At 42.3% G+C, this 25697-nt stretch overlaps 1 protein-coding gene and 1 pseudogene across 3 annotated transcripts in view; both read right to left on the bottom strand.

Moving 5' to 3' along the window:
* The window catches only part of Nkain2 (sodium/potassium transporting ATPase interacting 2), a 1137884-nt gene that overhangs the window by 117343 nt on the left and 994844 nt on the right, over positions 1–25697 (bottom strand). The window lies entirely within an intron of this gene.
* LOC118570374 lies at positions 18487–19328 on the bottom strand (annotated as a pseudogene).

The following is a 25697-nucleotide window of genomic DNA, read 5'->3' as shown; positions in this document are numbered from 1 at the left end:
GTTTGGCATCCCACCATAAGCTCTTGTCATTGTGGTTTACTTCCCCATGACTAGTGTGTTCTCTGTGTCCTCATACTTACCTCTGAGAGCAGGCAGCAATTATTGTCTTGAATGAAGAAATGACTCAGGATTTAAAAGCTAGACCCAGTTGATAAACTCTTTGAATTAGAAATTCATGTGAATTCAAAGCTTTGTTCTAACAGGAAGAGTTCTAATAACAATCTCTGAATTTGGAACTGATCATACTTTTGTTCTTTATTGAAACCTTGTCCATGATTGCACTCTTTCTTTAGGTGATAATTTCACAAAGATGATAATCAAATACCCCTCATTTTCAGATGCTTATCGTGCAGGGAAAACTAGCAGATATCAATATGTTGAGAAAATCTTCCATGCCTGAGTCAAAAAAATGTCATCTTGAAACTTCTCCACATATTTTCTGGCAGACCAAACTGGTCTTTTAAACTTGAGGAGAGATTAAGATATCCATTATGAAAATAAAACTATATAGTTACAATAACAAATTAAGAGCAAATTACTCTGTAGCATATTTGCATGTCTGGTACCTGTGGCCTTTGATGGCATCATATGGGCACCAATAATGTAGAGATCTCTCTAGTTTTGTTACCTGTAACATACATTAACATCTCTCCTGGGCTAACTCTCCTCTGCAGCTTTAGTTAGTGGACAGCTCATGTTTCTGGTATCTCCAACACACTGCAGTCTCCATTGCAACTTTGATTTCACCTTTATAATTTTATGCACTGGCTTCTTAGAGCTTCTTTGCTGAGAACCCAACATAGCCACATACTGTCTGGCCTTAGTGGGTTTCTGGAACCATGATGCATGACTCCAAACATCTTTAATCTTGCAGTTTGCATGGATACAAAACCAGAACCATGTAGATGAGACTACCAACTTCAGCTGCCAGCTCCAGATGTTGTCTTGCCCCCTTCTACGACAGCTGTTGTACCCTTTCCATAGATGGCTGTTTTCTAGGAGACCTCATTCAGTAATATTCTCAATTTAACTTTCAAATGAATTTGCATTTTTACAAGATGGAGCTTTTCATGTTTGGGCCGTTGACCTCAGAGATCCTTTCTTACTGTTACCATAAGGAGCAAGAGGTTTCTTTTTTATACCTGGCTTCTCTGCATCTGCCCTAACTACAACTCTAAATGCATTCTTGCTCCTTTCCTTATGAAACTGTAAACTTTGCCCACCTCCTGCTTTTTCATATTGCAAATAAGAATAAGAAATGTGAACAGAACGGGGGCATAACCTGATGTGATACTGTCTGGACACTTTTTGCACCAAACAAATTAGTGCATTGTTTTTCAATTCCTCAGTAAAGTTTTCAAGGCACAGGCAGAAAGCTGCCAGATTATTTGGTAGACTATAACAGAAAATAGCCTCTAGGTTATTTTGGATAGAGTCCTTCTGAAACCTTCCAATCCAGGTATACACTGTCTGAATTTCTCTTGGCACTCTGGTCCTCCAAACTCACCAGGACAGCTCACGAAGTTCTGCGTATAGCCATTTAGTTTCTCTTGCCTGCAGCCCCAAATGTTCTCCCTGAAAACCAGATCCAAAGGTCAATGAAAACAGGCTAGGTTTATCACAGTAACAGCTGTACTCCTCAGCACCAAATTTCTGTGTTAGCTACTTATTGTTGCGACAAAATGAAACGTGACTCAAAGAAGGTAGGTTTATTTTGGTTTCATGGTTTGAGGCTACAGGTGGTCACAGAAGGGGAAGTGACTCCAGCTGTGGCAGCAACAGGAGGAAACAGCTGGTCATTTTGCATCCACAGTTAGGAATCAAGAAAATATTCATGTTGGTGATCATGAATATTTTTCCCCTTTTTGTCTAGCTCAGGACCACAAACCATGGGTTGATGCTACTCACATTGAGAGATGTTTCCCCTCTTCAGTTTCTCTAGACACTCCCACATGGTAATCTCCGGATTACTAATTTCCACATTTCCTAAATCCAGTCAAAACTGCATATTAACTACTATGCCGGGCTGGAGCAATGAGGACAAAACAGCTTCACATATGAAACTCAGTAAAATATTGAAAAAAATTCCTTTCTTTAAAAGCGCACCAGAAACAGAGTGGTATGTAGAGATGTTTTATGTGGCAAAGCCTCCACAACACAAAGCCCTTGAGAACAGCAGGAGACACAGGATTAATGCCAGACTTCCAGTTTTAAAACTGTAACCCAGGAGAAGAGTTTGTACATTGGTGGATGTGGGCAACACAGGGCAGCATGACAACTACCTAACAAGATAGTCATTTGAAAAGAGGTGCTTATGTGTAAGTCAAAGATGAAAAGAAAAGGGCCACATACGGTACACTTTCTAGTAGTCTCTCCACCAACCAAGTAGATTTGGTGAGAAAAATGCAAATAAAAAATCATAGTAATTTTGTTTAAAAGAATTCCCTCAACACAGAGAATGAAGCAATGATTCAAAAGGAACACACCATTCCAAGACTGGAGGAAATAGAGCAGGTTATTTAGAAGAAAACAGTCTAAGAGTAAGGTGTGGGGAATGTTAATGGACCAAAGTGGAATATGTAAACTGAACAGTGCAGGGTTCATTCCTGCATTCAGAGCTTGAGTCATTTAGTACATGACAATGCTAAACACTGGGGGGAGGATATATAATATAAATAAAATACAATCCTCACCCTTAATTATTTTATTAATGGACTTCTTCCTTTCTCTCTCTATTTCATTGTAGCTATTGTTTAAATAAAAAAAATTCCATTCTCCAATATAGTGGAGAGTATCCAAATTCATTTCCTTAACAGTGAAATAGAGGAGTACTTTTCCATGAAGTTGTGCTTTGGGGTATTGAACCAGAACAAAGGCAAGAAGGAATAGAGAAAGGCAGGGCCACACAGTCACCCTTAACATGAGGAATCACTTTGTTTCACCCTTGGGTAGAAAAACAAAATGGTGCATACTAGATATATTTTAGTAAGGATATAATAATTTATAATAACTAATTTAAAAAGTAGTTTTTCTGGACTAATTTGACAACTTTAGTTGTTCAGAATAAGTTGGAGTACTATCTCAGCCTGTGCCCTGGCTTAGCTCAGTAACTGTTTGGTGGGGGCATCACAAAAATTATTTGTCATCAGTTTCTGAATGCCATGTGGAAGCCTGCTGTTTAAAACTCATTAGAAGGCAGGCTCCTTGGCTGGAGTGACATAAAGTGGAAGAAAAGGCAGCCACTGCTCCTGTCTGCCTTGGTGCTGGCTCACTGGCTTCCACGGTCCAGTGACTCATATATGAACAGAACAAAACTTTATCACAAAGAATTTCATTCTGCATTAAACTTGCAGATGAAAAGTAATTTAGTTTATATGCTGCAGTGATGCAAATCAAAACATTTTTTATTAATTGCTAAGAGCAGAGAGGGTTTCAGGAGCACACAGATCCCTTCACTGAGCTCTAGAAATAGAACATCTGAAGAGCAGAGCTTGAGAGATGCCTAGTATTTTGGAAGCCATGGGTCTGCTTTATAAGAGTTGATAAATGTAATCTCAAAGCTACTGTTTTTTAATTGTAATTTTTAATCAACACAAGATCTCCAATTAAAAAAAATATTTGGTATGTGTTATGGCTTGGATGTAAAATGTCTCCCATAGGCTCACATGTTTGAACATTTAGTCTCCAGAAATTGGTGTTGTTTTAGAAAATGGTGGCTCCATTAAGAGGTGGAGTCTCACTTGGAAGTGACTCTCCAGAGACCTAGAAGTTTTGTAGCCTGCCCTCATTTCTTGTTGTTCTCTGTTTCCTGATGACAGAGTCAGTGTGGTCCACCACTCAAACTTCTCCCATCACGCCTTCCTCACCTCGGTGGACTGGATCCCCCCTGGTTGTACCATACTGTAAACCCTTCTCCATTGAAGTTGACTCTTCATCAAGTATTTTGTCACAGCTATGAGGAAAATAACTAATACAGCCCTGAGCTTGAAAACACAAGCCGTGATAGCAGCTGCTGATTAACCCATTTCTCACTCACAATGAAAACTGATTTGATTCCCTTCTGAGTGCTCCTTCTACTCTCTGTCATTTTGGAGACAATTTTTAAATTTGGTTTCTAAAGTCTGCTCTCCACAATGAGTAAATTCCTTCCCCCAAAGCTCAGGTCTAAGACACTAGGAAATAAACAGTGCCTGGCCTAGCAAACAGCAGGGCATACTTAAATAATCATAAAAGAACTCAAATGTCAACCCTGACTATTTTTGCTGAAAAGAAAAGACACTTAGAGAAATAAAAATAATTGCCAGCCAGGAGACTGCTTCCTGAATATAATACCAGGAGCACAGACATTGGCACTGACAATTAATAAATGGGACCTCCTGAAACTGAAAAGCTTCTGTAAGGCAAAGGGCCCTGTCAATAAGATGAAATGGCAGCCTACAGCATGGGAAAAGATCTTCACCAACCCCACATCTGACAGAGGGCTGATTTTCCAAAATATATAAAGAATTCAAGAAACTAGACATCAAAATACCAAATAATCCAATTAAAAATGGAGTACAGAACTAAACAGAGAATTCTTAACAGTTCTCAAATGGCCAAAATACATTTAAAGAATTGTTCGATACCCTTAGTCATCAGGGAAATGTAAATCCAAATGACTCTGAGATACCATCTTACACCTGTCCGAATGGCTAAGATCAAAAACGTGGAAGATAGCTTATGTTGGAGAAGATGCAGAGCAAGGGGAACACGTCTTCACTGTTGGTGGGAATGCAAACTTGTACAGACACTTTGGAAATCAACATGGTTGTTTGTCAGAAAATTGAGAATTAATCTACCTCAAGACCCAGCTTTACCAATCTTGGGCATATACTGAAGGAATCCTCAATCATACCACAAGGACTTGCTCAACTATGTTCATACCAGCATTATTTATAATAACCAGACCCTGGAAACAACCCAGATGCCTCTCAACTGAAGAATGGATAAAGAAAATGTGGTACATATGCACAATGGAAAATTACTCAGCTGTAAATAACAATGACCTCAAGAAATTTGCAGGCAAATGGATGGAACTAGAAAGAAGTCATTCTGAGTGAGGTAACCCAGATTCAGACAAACATGGTGTGAATTCACTCATAAGTGGATATAAGGAATAAAGTTAAGGATAACCAGGCTACAACCCACAGCCTCAAGGAGGCTAGATAATTAGGAGGACCCTAAGAGAGACACATGGATTGCCCTGGGAGGGGAAACAGAAGAGATCTCCTGGGTAAGTTGAGGGCAGGAGTAGGTGGAATGGGGGGATAGGAACTTGAGGGAACTGGTTGAATGGGCTGGGTGCAGGAGGTAGGTTGGGGGCCAGAGTGGGAGAGTAAGGAAAGAGAGATGTCTTGATAGCAGGCGGAAAAGGCATTTCAGGGGTTAGGGAAAATCCTGGTGCCAGCGAAACTCTCAGGAATCCACAAGGATGACCCCAGCTAAGCCACCTAGCAATAGTGGAGTAGGTTCCTGAATTGGCCATGTACTGTAATCAGATTGGTGACTGCCCTAATTGCTATCAGAGAGCCTTTGTCTACTAACTGATGGAAGCTGATGCAGAGATCCACAGCCAAGCACTGGGCTGAGCTCTGGGAGTCCTGCTGAAGAAAGGGAGGAGGGATTGTGTTAGCCAGGGGAGTCAATTTCACAGTGGGGCGGGGGAACCCACCAAGACAGTGGACTTCAGATAAACAGTTAGGGAGCCTGCATTAGACCGACCTAGGCCCTCTGCATGTGTGTGATAGTTGTGTAGCTTGGCCTGTTTGTAAGGCTCCTAGCAGTGAGATCAGGACCTGTCCCTGGAGCTTAGCTGGCATTTGAGATCCTGCTTCCGGGCTTTGTTCAAGCCCCTAGATGGCTTGCCTCTTTCTGAATGGAAATGGAGGAGGGGTGTATGAGGGGGGGGCTAGATGAGAGGCTGGGAGAGGAAACAGGAGGAGAGAAGGGAGGGGGAAACTGTGGTTGGTATGTAAAATAAATGAAAATGTTAATTTAAAAATAAAACAAAAAAGTAAAAAAAAAAAATTGTGAGCACAGCAATGAGTCTTACGTTCTATATCTAGTGCTTGCCCACTTATTGAATGAATAAAATGGGTGGCTCATTTGGGGCAGTGACGAAATGGGAAGTGTCCAGGATACAGTGGGAACTGTCGCTATGTGGCTGAAGAACTTAGTTACACTGGCAAAACTGTGCATTCTTCAACATAAGTAAAACTTACATGTCCAGACCTTTTTCCACAGCAAAACGGGTTCTTTTAATTCACGAAGACAGTAAAATTGTTACAACTTATTAAAAATTTAGATATTTGCTTCAGACCATGACAATGTATACATCATTTTGCCCAACGAATCCATTAATGGAGATTTTTGCAAAGAAGGCCAAAGGCAAAGAATAAGGTTCTGCACACACAAACATTGTAGTTATAGCAACAAGTTGGAAAGAACCGCAATGTCCCCAGAGAGGTGAGTAAAATGAATAAATGGTGGTCCCATGGCATTCATGGATCTTGTGAAGTTTGTAAGGAGATTTCTAGGCAGCCTCTAAAGAAACAAAGAGGCACATTCTGATATGTGAGAGAAGCGATGCCTCTGGGGGCTCAGGTAGATACGTAGCTTCACAGGGGTAAAGTGAGAAGTGGCTTTCTAATGTTGTATGTCGTGCTCTCACATATACAGAGATATACGTTTCAAGATGCACAAATAAGCAAAGAGATGCATACACAAACATTGAGAACATGCAGAGCAGGCGGGGCTCTGATGCGTTTCTTTTTATCCTTCTGGACACACTATATATGCGGTGAGTGCACTCACTCGCTGTCCCAGGGGCTGGTGCTTTGTTCATACTCTAGTGTGAGTGCACCATTCCATGTGCAAAGTCCATGCGTGACAAGACAAGGGAAACACAATGATGCCTTTCCACCTTCACTTATCCCCCCCACATACACTCAGTGCTAGACTACAGGGCAGTGGTTCTCAACCTTTCTAATACTGTGAACCCTTTAATATAGTTCCTCATGTGATGGTGGCCCCCTCCAATCATAAAATTATTTTCATTGCTATTTCATCACTGTAGTTTTGCTACTGTTATGAATTGTAGTGTAAATATTTGATAGGCAGGATATCTGATATGCAACTTCTGAGAAAAGGGTCGTTCAACCACCCCTCCCCCCAAAGGCATCGTGATCCACAGGTGGAGAACCGCTGATCTTGTACAAGACAAGGATGCTGTCTGAAACCTTCTATGTAGGTTACTGAAATGCTTCTCATTTTAATTGTTATTTAATTGTGTGTCTCTTAACACTGGAGTACTCTCCTCATCTGAAATAATTTTCATATAACAGGAACATCTAGGCCACAGTGGGAACTGTCACTATGTGGCTGAAACACTTAGTCATGCCTACAAAATTAGACATAATTCAACATAATCAAAACTTCTACATCCAGACTTTTGAAAATTACAGTTTCTATAACAAACATCTGATCTGCATGCTATCTGTACTATTGGCTGTGCATTTTCTCTCTTCCTTTAAAGTAATTTCTCTTCCTATCCATACAGTACTGGAGGTTATGTACCCAAAGCCATCCACACAATTCTCTAAGTTGCTAGTCTTCAGAAGTATGGACTCAGGTCTGTGGACATTTCTAATATGCTTATGGAGTGAGCTAGTGAAGTCATGAATCTTGAATGAGATTCTACAACCATTTTTCTAAACCAGCATAATTCCTAGCAATGATCTAAATACTTACCCTTGTACCCACAAGTAAGTGCAGATCTCACCCAATCATCAAAGAAACATCTCCTTGAAACAGATGGAGACCACTATAGAATCACCACCAGTCAAAATGCAGAGAACATGTGACCCTGTAGTCCCCAGTTTTCACAACTCCTACCCCTACGTCTCAGGGATCATAATGATTGTAAAAGCCAGAGGAGCAGAGAGTTTGCTGTAAGATTGTAATTCTAGAAATGTCAGAGGCGCTACATCCATGAAGTCTCATCAACATGGTTGCCTAAATAAGATCCAGCCAATGACACCAACAGATACACATGGAAGGGAGAAATCTCATGGTGCCTCTGATAATTTTTTTAGCGGTGCTCTTGCCTCCAAGAAAAAGTCATGAAACATGACAGAATCTACTAACAAGAGTTTTATCAAGACAAAGAGAAAGGGATAGATGTGATCAGGCCTGTGGAAGGACACAAGTGAGAAAGAGAGGGTGGGGGAAAGATGGGACATGGGGCCCATCTTATAAAGGCCAGGATACACCTGTGCACAGAGGCCCACGTGGCTATTCCACACATGTGCATAGATCATGTAGTCACATCTGAATGATTATATGATTGCATAGCCATGGGGCATGGGTTATGCAGGATGTATGACCTGGAAATGACTAGGCGGAGATGACTAAGTGTACCGCTGGGCATGCACGACCATGGGGGCATGGTTGGAATTCTTATCAGCCTCAACCATCAACAAAGAACTACAAGCAACTAAGGAAGGCTGAGATCAGGCAAAATAGTCAGCACCAGGGAAAAGCCCCCAAATTGGTTAACCAATACCAAGTGTTCAGCACTGAAATTATATACAGACAAGTAGGATTATACAGATTGACCAGCTTGCATATTTATCTATAGAAATATATACATATATAGAACATATATATGCACATATATATGCATGTGTGTGTGTGCATGCCAAAACAGTTAAAAAATCAAGGCCATAATTTGAGAGAAAGCAAGGAAGAAGCATGAGAAGAGGTGGAGACAGAATAGGGAAGGGGGAAGCAAGGAGATGTAATTATATTTTTATTTAAAAAATATAAAAATATTTAGCAATTGCCTTTGAAAGACTGTCTAAACTTATTAGGAACACACACACACACACACACACACACACACACACACACCCCAAATGGAGAAATGGTGAGGCATGGCACACTGTTGGTGAGAATAATCAGCAGTGTAGCTGGTACAGAAATATATATATGAAATGGAAATGTCATGTTAGCCAATAGTCCCATATTGGTGTATATACACAGAAGAGTTGAAATCAGTATCTTAAAGAGGGACTTTATAAGACTGCGATTTTATGGCCATTAAAATCATAACAGAAACTTAGAAGCAACTCAAAGGGCTGCCTACAATTGAAAAAGTAAAGAAATTGTGGTATTTTGCATCAGAAAAGAAGGCTTTTCGTATATGTACTACAGCTTAAAATAACCTTGTCAACATTGAGCTAAAGAAATAAGGCAGCCGCACAAAGACAACTGCTGTGGGATCCTGTGGAATCCAGAAAGTAGACGCAGGGCTGGAAGGAGGGCTGGCAGGGACAGCTCTTTAATGGATTTTTGGTTGTTTCAATTTTGAAGATGAAGGGTTTTGAAAACTTGGCTGTACACCAATGTGAGTGTATCTGACACACTGAATGATACACCCATAACAGTTAAGGTGACAAGCTTTATGTCATGTGCATTTGCTAAAATTAACAAGAGCTGGTGTCACCACTGTCACTGTTGCCATACCTGGAGGCACTGACATTTGTGCCTCTGTTTCCTCAAACATGGAGATCATAAAAGGAAGTCATGCATGGCAGCAGTTTGAAGAAATAAGGTAAAAATTAATTACCTGTGGAAAAAGGACAGTCTTGCAAGACTATAAACTGAAGGAGAAGGTTCGATGGATGGAGAAACACTGATAATGCAAAATGTTGAAATATAATAAAAATATAAGTGGTTTGTAATTCACAATGAAAACCTGGCATCTGCTCTTCTCAATGTCCTTAACCATTCAAAGATAGCACATGAGAAGGAGGGATAGATGAAATCCTGAGGGACTAACTCCAGCTGCCCACATTACTAAGATTTGCTAATGAAAATAGCAAGGTTGTAGTTCGAAGTCTTTAGTTATCCTATTTGAACCCCGTCACCCCTGAAGTACAGAATGCTTGCTAGCCCCGCATGTGCAAGATGCATTATCCTCACACTGCACACCTATTGTCAGTGTAAACTACTGATATGATTCCATGAATGAAATGTTGGTTACTATTTCCCATGACACTGCTGGGGATCCGTGTTTTATTTTGTCTCTTCCAACTTTAGAAACTCTAATCTGGAAGTTTATAGATCCTATAGTTCTCATCTAAAAGTGCACAACCTGGTTCTGAGTCCTCTGAGATGTAGCAGAAGACTACATCTGAGTAGTCTTTGCTGAGGCCAGGTCATGTGGGTCCTAAGTATATCTCTGACATTTGTTTATTTATGTGTCTGTGTGCAAGTGCAGGCACATGTGACATGGCATGCATGTGTAGGGCAGAGGAGAGTGATAGTTCTTGACTTCTGTCTTAGTTGAGACAGGGTCTCTTTCTTCTGTTTTTCACCACTGCAGGTAAAATTGGCCTTCAACCTTCCAGTGTCTCTGTGACCTTGCTGTCTCTGATTTTATCTCCCTGGAGGAACACAGGCATTACGCATGCATGTTACAATGCCTTGCTCTACATGGATTCCAGAGTTTGAACACAGACACTCACTTTTGTACAGCCAGCATTTCATACACTGAATGATCTACCATCTCTCTTCCATTTAACATCCATTTTGTAATTTGAATGTCCAGCCTATTTTATGTAGAGAAAATCTAAGAGGGTTCTAGGCTTAGAATCCCACTGAAGCCTAGAGGGATAGATAGTATTATAAATGAAGCTTTTTAAAATTACATTTATTTAATTGGTATATGGGTGCACATATGGACATAATGGAGACACACACACACACACAGGCAGAGACAGAGGGACACAGAGACAGAGAGGAGATAGAGGGAGAGATAGAGATAGATTGTCAGTGCTGTGGATATCAATCACTTTGTATGCTGTGAATGTGTTGCTCTGATTTGGTTGATAAATAAAATGCTGACTGGCCAGTAGCCAGGCAAGAGTATAGTATAGGTAGGACAAACAGAGAGGGGAATTCTGGGAACAGAAAGGCTGAGTCAGGAGATGCTGCCAGCTGCCACCACCATGAGAAGCAAGATGTAAAGTACCGGCAAGCCACAAGCCACATGGCAACTTATAGATTAATAGAATTGGGATAATTTAAGACATAAAAACTAGATAACAAGAAGTCTGCCACAGCCATACAGTTTATAAGGAATATAGGTCTCTGTGTGTTTACTTGGGTCTGAGTGGCTGTAGGAGCTGAGTGGACACAGAAAAACTTCAGCTACAAATGGTGCCCAATGGCTCGAGTTTCTATCTAAGGTTTTAGGTGGAATATTTAATAAACAATTCAACAACTCAAAAATATCATGTCTCATGCGGGCGGCGAGATGCAGCACATGCAGACTTGAGCTACTCTGTGGTGGGATTGTGGCATGTAGGCTTGACATTTTCCCACCGATTTACATAGAAGTTTCTGTAAGCCACACAACATTGTGTGTGGTCGATTTAACCTTTGTTAGTGGAAAAAAAAAAGAGGTTTCTGGGCTACAAACTGCTTGATAGAAGCATAGACACAGCACTTCTGAGAGTTGATGGTATACATGGCTCCCAGACCCAGAGCTGGTGGTAAACATACCACCACCATGTTGGGAAGCTGAGATGGGCAGAAATGCTGCAGTTTAAAGCAACAGATTCACAATAAGACAGATTCAGATGGGATAAACCTCTAAACGGCTTACAATGTGTGCAAAAATGTACATAGGCTTGGAAGAGATAAAAAAGTAATATATACAGTTTTGTAATGGAATAGTTTTAAAAAATAAAGTCTTTAAAGAAAAAGTAAAAATAATATAGAAATAAACCACATAAAGACAGATATCACACAGAGAATCTGGATTGTGTTGTCTTTGGGATTTTTAACTGCAGAGAGACATTTGATTGTGAAGACTGCTCAGTTAAACCAGTATGTATATATATATATTAAAGGTACCTTGACTTCAAAATTTGGATGTAAGGGTATGTTACTTTGGAAAGGAGGCTCTACTTTTGTTTCCACAGGAAGCCAGAGGCTATGGATTTGTTCCAGATTGAGATACATCATATTTGAGCAGCCAAGACCCCCTGAAAGGTCTCCGATGACACCATGGCCCAGATGATCCAACATCCACAACAATTTCAATACAACTGGCTCAGACAATACAGCCTCATGGACTAATCCATAATCCTAAAATTTTCTTTATGTCCCCATAAGAATACAGCACCCTTATCTAGCAGAAAGTAGTATGAGAAACTACACCCAAAGTCCCAAATATACCGACTGGATTTGGAGATGGTATTACTTACTTAACTGTCTTACTCCTTTTTAAAACCTAAATATATTGCTAAAAAAAAGCTTGATTCTTCTGTCCCATATCAAAAGAGCCCTCTGGTGTGGGACAAAGAAAAACCAACATTTTTATTTAAAGCAGGGATTATAAATGCAATCTGTTTTTAAATAGGAAAAGGGGATAGTATAGATATATAGGATAAAAGTGTAGATTAATGAACCTACTTTTAAAGAGCAACTTGTTTAAAATGTTTTACATTGGTATAGATTTTAGTTTATTGATACAAATTTAAAGTTAGTTTTGTTATACTATATATATATTTCTACTCTTGATTAAGGTATTATGTTTATGTAACTCATTTAAATTGTAATGGATAATTAAGAAATACAGATTAATTACTAGTCTTCTATGATAGTCAAACTTATAGTCATGTTAAGTTTTCTAGGTATACATAGACATAGTTCAATTAGTTAGGTAATCTTCAAACACTTCAAAGACCTATAGAATATGGCATTTAAAATGTTCTAAAAATTTAGACTTTATGGACAGTGAGACATGGCTGCTCCTGACAGCACCAATTTACTTTAGAGAGGAGGATGGACATCAAAGACACTCTATATGGAGTTTATCTTCTTCTTGCAAAAATAGCCATTTGGGTAAGAAACTGTTCTTGCCTGGACTGCTTGATCAACTGGACACGCAAGACCCATAGGTAGGTGACTACTGAACTTTGCTTGGCAAAATGGTCCTTCAGGTTCCTGCTTTGCATAGGAAACTGCCAGACATTCTACAGGACACAGAGAGAAGTGACTGAGAGACTCTAGGCCTGTGGGCTGAAGACAGATGCCCCAATTTTAAAGAGGAACTTTGAATGACTGTCCAGGCTGCCAGCTGTTTCTGTCTACTCTTGCAAGACTCCAGAAAGTTGCTCCCATTTCTCAGGTCTTCTATATTCTTCTGAGGTCTTTGATGCAGTTGAAGACTAGATTGTAATAATTTCCTTAGTTATGATAAAAGATAAGTTAGATATGAAGTTTTAGACTCACAAATATAGGTAGGATATCTTCTTTAATTTTACCAAATACAAATAGACTAGATATTGTAACTGTAAGTCTTGCTTGATAATTGTTTTGTTATATATAATTTTACTGTGTTAAAGTTAAAACCTTCCTTTTTGAAAAAAAGAAAAGGGGGAAGTGCTGTGGATATTGATCACTCTGTATGCTGTGAATGTGTTGCTCTGATTTGGTTGATAAATAAAATGCTGATTGGCCAGTAGCCAGGCAGAAGTATAGTATAGGCAGGACAAACAGAGAGGGGAATTCTGGGAACAGGAAGGCTGAGTCAGGAGATGCTGCCAGCTGCCACCACCATGAGAAGCAAGATGTAAAGTACTGGTAAGCCACAAGCCATGTGGCAACTTACAGATAATAGAAACGGGATAATTTAAGACATAGAGCTAGATAGCAAGAAGTCTGCCACGGCCATACATTTTATAAGGAATATAGGTCTCTGTGTGTTTACTTGGGTCTGAGCGGCTGTGGGCTGGAGGTGAACTACAGAAAACTCCAGCTATAAATCAGTGAGACAGAGACATAGAAAGGGACACACACACACACACACACACACACACACACACACACACAGAGAGAGAGAGAGAGAGAGAGAGAGAGAGAGAGAGAGAGAGAGAAGAGAGACAGAAAAACAGAGAGAGACAGAGAGCGAGCCATTTGCTGTGGTATGTGTTTGTGGTGATCAGAGGATAACTTGTTGGAGTCAGTTATCTCTTTCTACCATGTGGTCTAAGGGATCAAACTCCAATTGTCAGGCTTGGCAGCAAGAGCCTTTCCCTACTGAGCCATATCACCAGTCCAAATGCTATTTTAAGATAGCACATATTTCCACTAAATGTTTCAAACTGTGCTTGACACATAGCCGAGCAATATTTGAAAGGTAATAATTCAGAGATTTCAGGAGTCCAAATAAGCTTATTTTTGCATGCATTAAAATCATCTACACTATGCAAATATCTTTTATTTTCATTACTTTATTTACTGTCACTTAAAATTAATTGGTCTATGTCCCCTACACTTACCAGAAACAAATATATATTAAAGAAACACACACAAACAACCATCAACTAATTTGCTAATTGTTGGGAAAGGGGGGAAGACCTTAATGAGTCCAGTGAATCAGACAGAAAATGAAAAATTTTGACAACTTAAACTGATCTCTGTGAAACCTTCCTAGTGCCCCTTCTTTGTGTCACTATAAAGAAGATAACATATGTTGTATTGCAGTGTTGCACATTCTTTTCCACTCCAGTTAACCTATTTTCTTGATTTGTCATTTCTAATATTTTAGCTAAATTTATGGCATTTTATTCCCTTCTGTTTGACTGATACTATGGATCTTAATGGCTTGCTAGAAAAATGATTCCATACACTAAAGAAAGAATACAGACCAAATCAACAAAGAATCCTACAAAAACCTGACATTCTTTGTAGGGTTTGTCTGGCTGGCTACCCACAAACCCGGGCATGTGTGGGAAAACTTCTTTAGGTCTCTGCCAGCTGATTAACTTGTAGAAGCTAAGATCAACTGACAAATTCAATTATACATTCAAATTATATTTTCAAATTGGCTTAATTTTTTTAAAGTGATGAATGATCCTTAAGGGAAAGATTCCATTACAATACAAACAAGTAGAAATTAAGTCTCAGCCTTAACATAGTGCCTGTGCACCCAGACTTCCCAATTTCCGTAGAGTCACAGGATGAGTTTAATGAAGAGAAGTATCTGTTTCTAGGCCAACCATGACATTTGATTTCTAGAAAGGGAAGGAGGCTTAGAGAAAACAATAGCTTTGAGAACACAGTGAGATTTTTCTGAGACTCCACACTAGCCACGGAGACCATAAACAGACAGCACTGTTTGTCAATAAACCCTCTCTCAAGGTACAGAATTTGCTAATTCACTTCCTGGTTGGAGTAATTCAGAGAGAAGCCATTGCTGATTGCGCAGGCATTTCCCACTTAGGTTCTCACACAGTTGCATAGCGATAAGTAATGTGTTGCCAAACATCTGCCCCCTCAGGAGACTTAATGTACCATAGGCAGAAAAGAGAGAGAAATGTTTCTCATGTGTTCTCCTATTAGAGTTTGAACCGCTGTCAGCAGCTGAACACTGCAAATCTCAATTTTATGGATCAACTTGGGACCTAGACTGTGACATAAAAATTGATTTTTTACGTGAAATGGAAATTAGCCGTTTTTCCTACAAATGCTATTGAAAAAAAAAAGTCTATTTGACTGATGATAGATTATAAAGCACACTGACCTTTTTCTTTTTTCCTTCTATACTGAGAAGTTAGCAAGACATATAACCTTCAATAAAAATTACATTTAAACTCATTATCTAAATCTTTTTTACTAGTAAATCACTTTTATTTGTCAAAAATGACATGCAAGATTGAATTTTCTCAGTACTAACATATTTTCTGTATTGCAGTTTATTACCTTTTACTATTCAAATGATACCTGTATTGTTTAATTATTGAAACTGACTCGGGGAAGCAATCCACCCAACTACATATCCTTAAGATAGCTATGACACAAGGTAAAAGATTTGGAAAATTGAGTTTCCCCCAAATGCGATCTTTGAGTATTCTGTTAGATTTCTTAAGATAAAGAAAAGTTTAACATGTTAAAAAAAAAAATACACAGCAAGTGTGGTGACACCAGGGTTGAATTCTGGACACCACAACCAAATGTTGGTGAATTTCTTCAGTGGGGGAATATTTCTCACAGAGGATCTAAAGGACAATGAATAAGAATTGGCATGCTAATGATCATAGCCGTGGTACTGATAATAGAATACATACAGAGCTCACTAACTCATCTGTTGACAATCCAATGAAAGGATGAACAAAATGAGGCACAAGCATGTGACACTACATATGGAAAGAAAAAGAAATTGTTCCTTCATGTATCCTACCACATAACAAAATCACTAAAATATTAAGCTGAGAAGAAGAAGCAGGGACAAATGACCATGTATTTTACGATTACACTTTTCTTTTTGTGGGTTGTACAGTATATCAGAAAAGCCATGTCACCTGCTGCACTCTAGTTCCAGAACATTCCACCCCCATGTCCGTACCAGCTCCCATGAATCTGTTCTGTCCCTGCACCAGTTTGTTCTGGATAGTGGTCTTCCGAGTCTGGTCCTCTCACTGGCTCTACATTCCAGTCGGTCGGTGACATGCGATGGAGCTATTCCATCACACAGCACATAGCAGTGCTCATTGTATGCACAAACAGGTGTCTCCTTGACTGTCCCTCAAATCTGGGAAGAAGTATGCCAAGGTATGGGGACAAGAGGGGAGGTACATTGGTCCACAGTGGGTCTGTGAGGTGGGTGGCCTTTAGTCTACAGAGTGAGACCCACTCAAAAACTTAAAATCTAAACAGCCAGGAATGTGTAGGGGACCAAAATGCCCCAACCTTTAGGGAGGCAGGTCTTGCCTCATGCAGTCTGATGGCAGATGCAGGGCTTGCCCTGACAAGCCTACCATCTGAAGGCACTGTAGAAAGGCTTCCTGTCGACTGTGGGGCATGTAACTCACTACTCCCTGTAGGGAGCCGCCATTCTAAGATGGCGCCGACTTCCTGACAGCTTTGCTGTAAACAACTCCATATTTGGCTATGCTTGCTGGGCTGGGCGCCTCGAGGCTTGCACATGCACGTATATGGTAATTTGGCCTTATGTCCTCAGCCTATCCCGTGGCTCCCCGTGCTTGCATTCTGGCGGGATCCAATCACAGATTGACTTGTTCGTTTGGTTCCCAATATAAGCAGCTGCCTTTTGGTTCTTGGGGCCCCTCACCTCCCACTCTCCCTCAATCAAGAGGCACTCCAATAAAGTGTGATCTGAGAAGAATCCTCGAATGGTGGTCGTTCTTCCTCGCTGGTCGAGGAGCTCGCCACAACTCCCATCCTGAGGGAGGAGGCATGACCCCACCCACCTTCAGTGGCCCCCAGTCAGATGAAGTACATCCTTGCTTCCCTGGGCCACAGCCTGAGAGAAGATGCAAGTCATTGCCTTTCAAGGTCCCCAGGCTGATGGAGGAAGCACAGCCCTGATCCAGGTCCCCAGCCTGGGGGGAGGCCCAGCTGCTTCCCAGTGCTCTAGTCTGCTGAGGGCACAATGGTGTCTGGGGCAGAGGCCTCACAGATCAGATTATAGCTTGTGTCATACAGCACAGGGGGGAGCTGGTCCAGCTCGTGTCTCTCTGTGCACCCAGGACAGGTGGTGGAGTCAACTCTATCCTGGAGGCTCCTGTTGCCAGGGGCCCCCAGGGAGCTGATGGAGGAGATGGCAGATTAGACCTGACAGTTCCAAGGACATGATCACAGCTGCGGACCTGGGAAGGCCAAGGTGGGGGGGGGGAGGGGAGGGCTCCAACCAGACCCCAGGGCGCCACTAATGTGCTCTTGCCTGAGGGAGGGGCTTGAGGACTTAGGGTGTGAGAGCCAAGAATTCTGGGGAAAAGTAGACTCCAACATGAACATTTCAGGCTTAAGATCAGCTTGGTGGTTCACTGGGGAGGTGGAGGCTAGTCTGGGCTACATGTGCCTGTCTCTCCACTGCCACCGTGTACCAAGCCCACTGTGCTCTATACAACAGACTCAGCCTGGACAGTTTTCTTACAGTACCAGAACACAGACTCATGCAATGCCAAGGACACATGCTGAGGGTCCAGGCCCAGGCTGGGTGTGTGGCCCAAAATCCCTGGTAAGCGTTAAGCCCTGGTTATATAGTCGGGCAAGGTTGCTCGCTGGTCCACATGATTGTCAGTTGACTTTCTTCTTTTTCACACAGTATTATTGTATTGTGGATGGAGCCCCAGGCCTTGTTGGGAGATGGTCCCTAGGGACCCTGCCCCATGCCAGATAGTATTGAGATCTTTAGCAGGAAGGGATGGTGCCAACAGGCTCCTCATAATGCAAGGACTGAAGGAGTGGACCAGGCTGTGCATCCTGGGGCTCCTGGTGCTGAGGGACATTGCCTCTTCATACCCTGCCAGGACCCATGGCAGACACTGTCACCAGGTGTTTGCTGAGGGTGCTTTTCTTGTTCCCATCTCCTCCTCTGGCTTCTTGGGTCTGTGATGCCACAGTGGGGGCTCAGCTGTCACTGTCCTCGCTGTCCCCATATGCACCCTGCTGGCTCAGGGAGGAGGCCCTGGGTATCTGGGGTGCAAGGTTGGCTGCCTGGACCTGCTCTGGCCCCCGTTGGTTTCTACCTTTACTTTCTTTGGCACAACCAAGCCAGCCAGCTGTGCCCTGCGGCCCACAGCCTCTGCCTTCCTCTTAGCCTTTAGCGCCTCATCCAGGATGGCTGTGGGGTTGGGTCTTGCTGCTGACGGTGGTCGGGAAGGCGGAGCTTCACCTTCTGAGTCAGAATCCTCCAGAAGCCTGCAGTGGTAGCGAGCCTCCTCCAGCAAGGCCTCAGTCTCGCGCTCTGCTGTCTCCGCTGGTTCAGGTCCTTGAGCTCCTGCAGGTTTTCCAGCACCTCCATCTCCAGCTTGGAGTCCTTCGTGCGGTTCTCCAGGACCTTCATGGGGTTGTTCAGCTCCTCATCCTCCCACTCCTTCTGCACACGCTTCTCCTCCTCCTCCACCAGGAGCTTCTCGGCCTGAAAGTTGCACGTGGTGCCCTGCTCCATGGTGTAGTCCGTGTTCTCCTGGTCTGTGTTGAAGGTGATCTCGGCCAAGCAGCGCGTGCACTTGATGTTGAAGCGGTAGATCGGCAGGCCCAGGTAGGCCTCGTTCTGGACCGTTTCCTTGCATGCATTGAACTTCTTTCCCTTGTAGATGTATGTATTCGCCACATGTCTTACACCTCATGTTGAAGGGGGCCATCAGCTGAACCACCTACTGCGGGTCCTTGGGTAGCTTGAGTTTCGGGATCTTTGATGGGTCGAAGTCAGGTGGGTAGTATTTGTTCAGAACTTTGCGTTCTGACATCTTGCTACCTCTCGGTTGCACAAGCGACGAAGCAGTTTGCTATGGTCCTCTCGGAGTTTATCCGACCTGGGCTCAGCAGTTCTCTTGATGTCACTTCCTCGGCGCGCGCATGCGTGCGTGCGTGCGTGCGTGTGTGTGCGTGTGTGTGTGTGTGTGTGTGTGTGTGCGCGTGTGCGTGTGTGTGTGTGTGTGTGTGTGTGTGTGTGTGTGTGTGCTTTTGTTCTGTTCCTGAATGCTTGTAGGTGGGGAGAATAAGGTTCCGGGAGCATCTGGACCGCCTTTGTGCTTGTACACCAGGCTAGAAAGCTATCCCGAGGTTTTGTCCTGCACCACTGATCTATGGATGTTTGGTTTTGAGTCAGGATCTCACTGTGTAGCCTAGGTTATCTTGGAACTCACTCTGTAGCCCAGGCTGGGCACAAACTCACAGAGATCCTCCTGCCTCTGCCTTCCGATTGCTGGAATTAAAGGAGTGGCCACCATGTCCCCGGTCTGTTGTTCTTTTTTCGTTCATTCCTTCCTTTTTGGTGCTGGGGATCGAGCCCAGGGTCTTTGCACATGCAAGGCAGGCATTCTACCACTGAGCCACTATTCAGCTCTCTTAATCTGTTTTTGGTTTTTTGAGACAGGGTTTCTCTGTGTAGCTTTGTGCCTTTCCTGGAATTCACTCTGTAGCCCGGGCTGGCCTGGAATTCACAGGGATCTGCCTGCCTCTGCATCCCGAGTGCTGGAATTAAAGGCATGGACTACCACTGCTTGGCTCCCCCTTAATCTTTGTGCAGAAGGAGCATGAGGATGAGGAGCTGAACAACCCCATGAAGGTCCTGGAGAACCGCAGGAAGGACTCGAAAATGCCCAAAGGGAGCTCTCTGTAGCCCAGGTTGGCCTTAAATTTGCAACAACTTTACTGCAAGTCTCTTTGAGTAGCTGGAAACTAGTGGCCTGCCTGGTTTTCATTATGTTGTTGTTTGGTTTGTGTTTTTTTTTTTTTTTCTCTTTTGTAAGACAGGAACTCACCATGTAATCTCAGTAATCCACCTGGCTCTGCCTTCCCAAGGATTAAAGGCTTGTGCCACTATACCAGGCTTAGACTGGTTTTTACTTTTGCTTGTTTATTATTTGTGCATACAAACTATGGCAAGCCCCTGCCATTTTATGATTACATGTTTATGAACTACCCTCATAGAGATAGAAAGTGTCTGTGTAGTCATTAGGGTTGAGAGAAGAGACAGATGGGAAGCAACTAGTAATAGGCATGGGGCTTCTTTCCCAAGTGGTAAAAATACCCTGTACTTAGATTGTTTTGATGGTTGCACAACTGTGGATACATGAAAAACGATCAGATTGTGTCTTTAAAGTGGGTGAATTTTAAGTATGCAAATTATGCCTTAACAAGATGTTAAAAAAGACAATGTGAAATGATTCAATCACTAAATGTCACAGTGATCCTCTCTTTCCCTTTATTTTAAAGCATTGAATAGATGGTTCTCAGAAACAAAATCAGGTAATTCAGACATTGTTTGCTGGGCAAGCAGACGTCTTTGAGAATTTCTTCTCAATTCCTTTCCCACGTATTCCCTTACTGTAGTTTGAGCCAGTTGAATACACTGAATCTGAGTTTTAATTTTACACTCTTGTGCGAATGTGTGGCATGTGTGTGTGTGCGTGCATGTTTGTGGGCGTGTGTGTGTGTGTGTGTGTGTGTGTTTCTGCAAATGAACCATGTGCATGTGCATGTAGAATGTAGAAGTCAAAAGACAACTTGTGGGAGTTGGCTCTCTCCTTTTACCTCCTGGGTCCCAGGGATCAAACACTGGTTGTGGAGCTTGGAGGCCTATGCCTTTCCCTGCTGAGCCATCTCCCTCAGTGGCCAAAGATACTTGCATTGAAATAGAATGTGGCAGAAGTAGTGCTAGTCTTTTCAAGGGGGTGTTTGTGGTACTCCTTGCTTATCATTACCATAGTTACTGGCATTATCATTCTGGAATTGCTTTGGAAAGGTTGTGATCATCCCTCTTGAGTACTGGTAATAATTTGAGTCTGAATTTGAATTTTGAGCTATGATCAAAGCAGTAATCATGTTGAGCTTTATCTCTGGGGTTCAAAGGTCAGAATCTATCTGGCTTTACCCAAAAGAGGGCTTCAGATTATTTGAGTAATAGCTGTAGAATTCATTAGATATTTTACATGTTCTCTTTCAGTATCAAAAGATGTCTTACAGGCTCAGTGTAGGTAAGCAGGGTAGCAGTGGGCACATATTGCAGCTAGTATCATAGGGACTTCTGAGCAGAGGTGTCTAGCTCAGGCCTTGCCAGGACTACAGCTGCCACAATTGGGCTCCATCCCGGCAAATGTAGCCCAGAGATAAGGAAGATGGCTGGGGGACCTGTGCATTGCAACACTGACAATTTGTCTATCTTGTCAGCTGCCTGGTAACAAGGAGAACACTAGATGTTATTAAGGCCTTCTCCAGTTAGAAAGGCCTCACCTACCTGCAGGTCACCCTCAGTCCCCTAGCAAACTTCCTATGTTGGAGGTCTGTTTTTCATGAAAGTCTCCTTGTAAAGGGCCTTCCTATCTTCCCACTCAAGGTCTCTACCTCCTGACTAAATCTTCCACCCAAATGGAAAGTTCTATATCAGGTTGCTTAATGGGACTGCTGACCTGTGTTTCTCCAACATGCTTCTGACCATCAAGAGCCTATGGATCCTCTCTGAACCCAGTCTGTGCTCAGTGAGGAAGCGGGCTGCCTGCTCATGGAGAAATACAAGTGTGGTGCCTTTGACTTCTGCCTATGGAGAGTCATCTGGTGTAGGTAACTCAGCAGCTGGACTGCCGAGGCTGGATCAATCCTGTCTAGTGGCTTTGGAGCCTTTCCTACTGATTCCATGCCCACCAGGGGCCTGAGCTGAGACCAAGGTCTCTAGAAGCATGAATATGAGCATCATAGGAAGCTGGAAGTCAAGAAGAGGAGCAGGAAGCCAGCACTAAGGTGTCTCCATTGGGCTGATTTCCCACTTCCCTCACTCCCTACCCCATTCCTTCTCACTCTATGCTCCTGAAATTACAGTTGGGGGGGGGGAAGGAGAGGTTGCAAGTGTGGAGGGGCACTAGGACCTCAATTTGGTTTCCTAGATGAAGTTAGAAAAGCATAACAACAGTTTTAAGCCACAGGGAAAATACATCATTAGAGAAAGTGACACCCATGAAGAGTAATTAACATTTCCTACTATTGCAATTTGTGAAGAAATTCTTCATAAGTTATCTCAAAAATTCCAATGAGAACTCTGAAAGAGTAAAAAGAATACCATTAATAGAACATAATACTTATGTATACAAATAATGAAAAAGTAACAGCCCAATTCTTAAAGGCTTTTGTGTGTGCAGTGGGTCTAGAGCTTGTTCTTTTTAAAGCTAGGAATGCTGTCTGCTCTGAGACATACATTGTAAAACTCACTTGCTGAGAAATCCTTATATATGATATCATTCATTCATTCATTCATTCATTCACAGAAGGACCATCACATGCCAGAAGCTGTCTTTGGTATTGAGATTTTAGAGAACAAAAGCAGAAAAAATTTCCAGACCCCATGAAGTTTATCCTCTGGTTAGAAAAAAATAGCAACAAACCCTTTAAAATTAATAAAATATTAGTAAAATATATGATAAACTTGATAGCATAGATACTGTGGTGAACAATAAAGCAAGAGGTGAGACATGAAACCACATGGACTAGATGGAGGGCAGAGCAGGTGCTGAGCACAAAGTCTGAAATGCTAGTGCATAGTCAAGAGGCGGTCAGAGAGATAATAGGGGATAGATGATGATGGCAATATAGACAGTGTTTTTTTTTTTTTTTTAACTCAGTGGTATATGGAACCAATAGGCATTTGAAGAGGAGATTACATGTCAGCTGTGTTCTGAGAGGGTTATTATGTCACTGATAGATAGGGAGCAAGGATATGTGCCTTATAGGTATATCTCCTATCCTGTGGTCTCAAGTGGCGTTCTCAGACTCTGGTGATTTTTAGCATCCCTGTACCATATCTTGGGTGCGGGAGTCCCTGCTATTCTCATTTATAAAACTCCCCCTTGATTCCCTGGCTGCTTATCTAGAGTGTGTATCAGAACTAAAGGAATCTAAGATGGAAAGCATACTATTTGTTACTTGTAAACCAGAGCACAAACGATGTGAGCGTAACCCAGAGTTCATAAATCTAAAACCTGGGTCCTGAACCTGGAAGCCTTGTTGTAAAGTAATACGCGATCTTAATGATACAGGTATCTGGAGTTATTAGCACCTGTGTAACTGCTGTGTTTTAGTATGTCTGTTGTCAGTAGAGTTTAAATCTATGGCTTCAGAGTCTAGTTCCATTGAAACAAAGGACACAAAGCAAATTTATCAACTTGATAGGAAAGAGTGAAAGAACGGCCCAACAAAAGGCCCATGCTTATACCATGCTCCCATTCTGGGCTGGGGGGGGGGGGGGGGGGGGGGGAGGCGGCGGCAGCAGGAGACAGTGTGCCAGTTGCAGGTGCACTTACTTACTCCAACAACTTTCTTACTTAACATATAGTAGTAGAATATTCGCATCGACTGGAATCTAGAGGTTATAGTTTCCCTTTGGTTTGTGTACATTGATAGGAAAACGAAGAGCAAGGAGAGCAAGATCAAGAGAAGAACACTAGGTGGCAGCTTGCTGAGGCTCAGTAGAAATAGTAAGGGGAAGGGGATCGTGCTGCAGAGGTGCAGAAGCCTCTAGGGATACAGGTTGTGGCCTTCCAGTGCATCCGTACCTGACGTGTTGATGGTGCTAGTTGCTTTAGGAAGACTGGTAGGCTATGAAACCCCCTGACTTGTGGTACCTTTGTTGGGAAACATGCTGTGGATGTCCCAGGAGATTTTCAGTTTCAGCAGCTACAAATTAAGAAAGTACCATGTGTGGTTTAACTAGAGGGGAAGACTGTCTGTCTTCTAGAATATTCCAGGTATGAAGTGCCTCAAGGGAGTAATGAGAAGAAGTGTACATTTTCCTCTTTCAGGGAGTAGATGTCATTTATAGTGCTGAGTTCGTGTGTGTGTGTGTGTGTGTGTGTGTGTGTGTGTGTGTGTGTGTGTATGCATGCAGAGGACAGCCTTAGCTATTATTCCTTGGGTGTTGTGTACCTTGTTTTAGAGGCAGATTCTCCCGTTTTCTTGGAACTCATGATGTGTGCCATTCTGGCTGGCCAGTGAGCCCCAGTAACCTGTCTCTGCCTCTGTAGCAGGGGCATTATTACAAGGATTGATAACTAAGCCTACATTTTCTTTTCTTTTCTTCCCTCCCTCCTTCCCTCCCTCCCTCCCTCCCTCCCTCCCTCCCTCCCTCCTTTTGTGAGTTCTGGGAGTTAGAACTCAGATTCTCTCCCACACGGTGCAAACACTGTACTGACTGAATTGCTACCCCAGTCCTATGGGGTTATAGTCAAGTGAATTCTATTTCCTGGGTGCTCACTACTCTGAATAATTAAATCTTCAGATTCCTGAGACAAATGGCAAAGGTACTGTGACATAGCAAATGTTGTCTGCCATCCTCGGGCTCTGCCTCTCCCAGTTTCAATGAAGAACCTCCCATTGCTCAGTCATGCATACCTGCTTCCTGCTTTGGAGCCTCTGTGTCTTGGGAAATAGCCTGTCAGGTCCCATCTGCTACATGAAGTTTCCAGTCTCCAGAGAGTAGGATCTCCACTCTGAACTCCTGTCAGATGCTGGAGACCCAGAAGGGAATAACCCTTCCAATCTGCCCCAAATTGTTTTTGTGATATCAAGGCATGCCTCAGGGAGCTACAATATACTGTACTCAGATGGAAATGAGATTTGTAAGTACACTGCTTTCTTATCTAGGCAGCTTGAGAAACATCTTTCACCTTCATAGGGAGAGCTGTGAAGGCTTTAAATTTATAGCCATTAATAAGCAGGATTCTGCAAACACAAATGTTGTTTTCCTATATCAGGCAGGTGTGGAGAAAACGCAAGAATAGACAAAAGGCTTTTCACTAGTGAAAAATGGAAGTTAGACTTCATGTCAGCTCCAAAGAAAAGTGGATTACGGCAGGTGCAATTAATTGCCATTACATTTATTGGAACCTTGAAAACAATTAGCAAGTGTCCTGGTTGATATGACAGATTCATTAATCATTTAATATATTCCTGCAAATTGATTTATCCATCAAATAGCTACCTCGGGTTGAATTACTCATGGCTGTACTTATGACTCTATTCCTAACACTCATGTTTTGAATGGATAGCAAGAGGCTTAGCTTTATTCAGTCCCCTCCATTTTAATGTTTAAATAGATTGGATTTTAATATTTGCAAGTTAGAGAACAG

Source organism: Onychomys torridus, chromosome 19, assembly GCF_903995425.1.
Source record: "Onychomys torridus chromosome 19, mOncTor1.1, whole genome shotgun sequence".
Lineage (NCBI taxonomy): Eukaryota > Metazoa > Chordata > Mammalia > Rodentia > Cricetidae > Onychomys > Onychomys torridus.
Note: the sequence above shows the minus strand (reverse complement) of the source record. Positions and strands in the feature narration are given on the sequence as shown.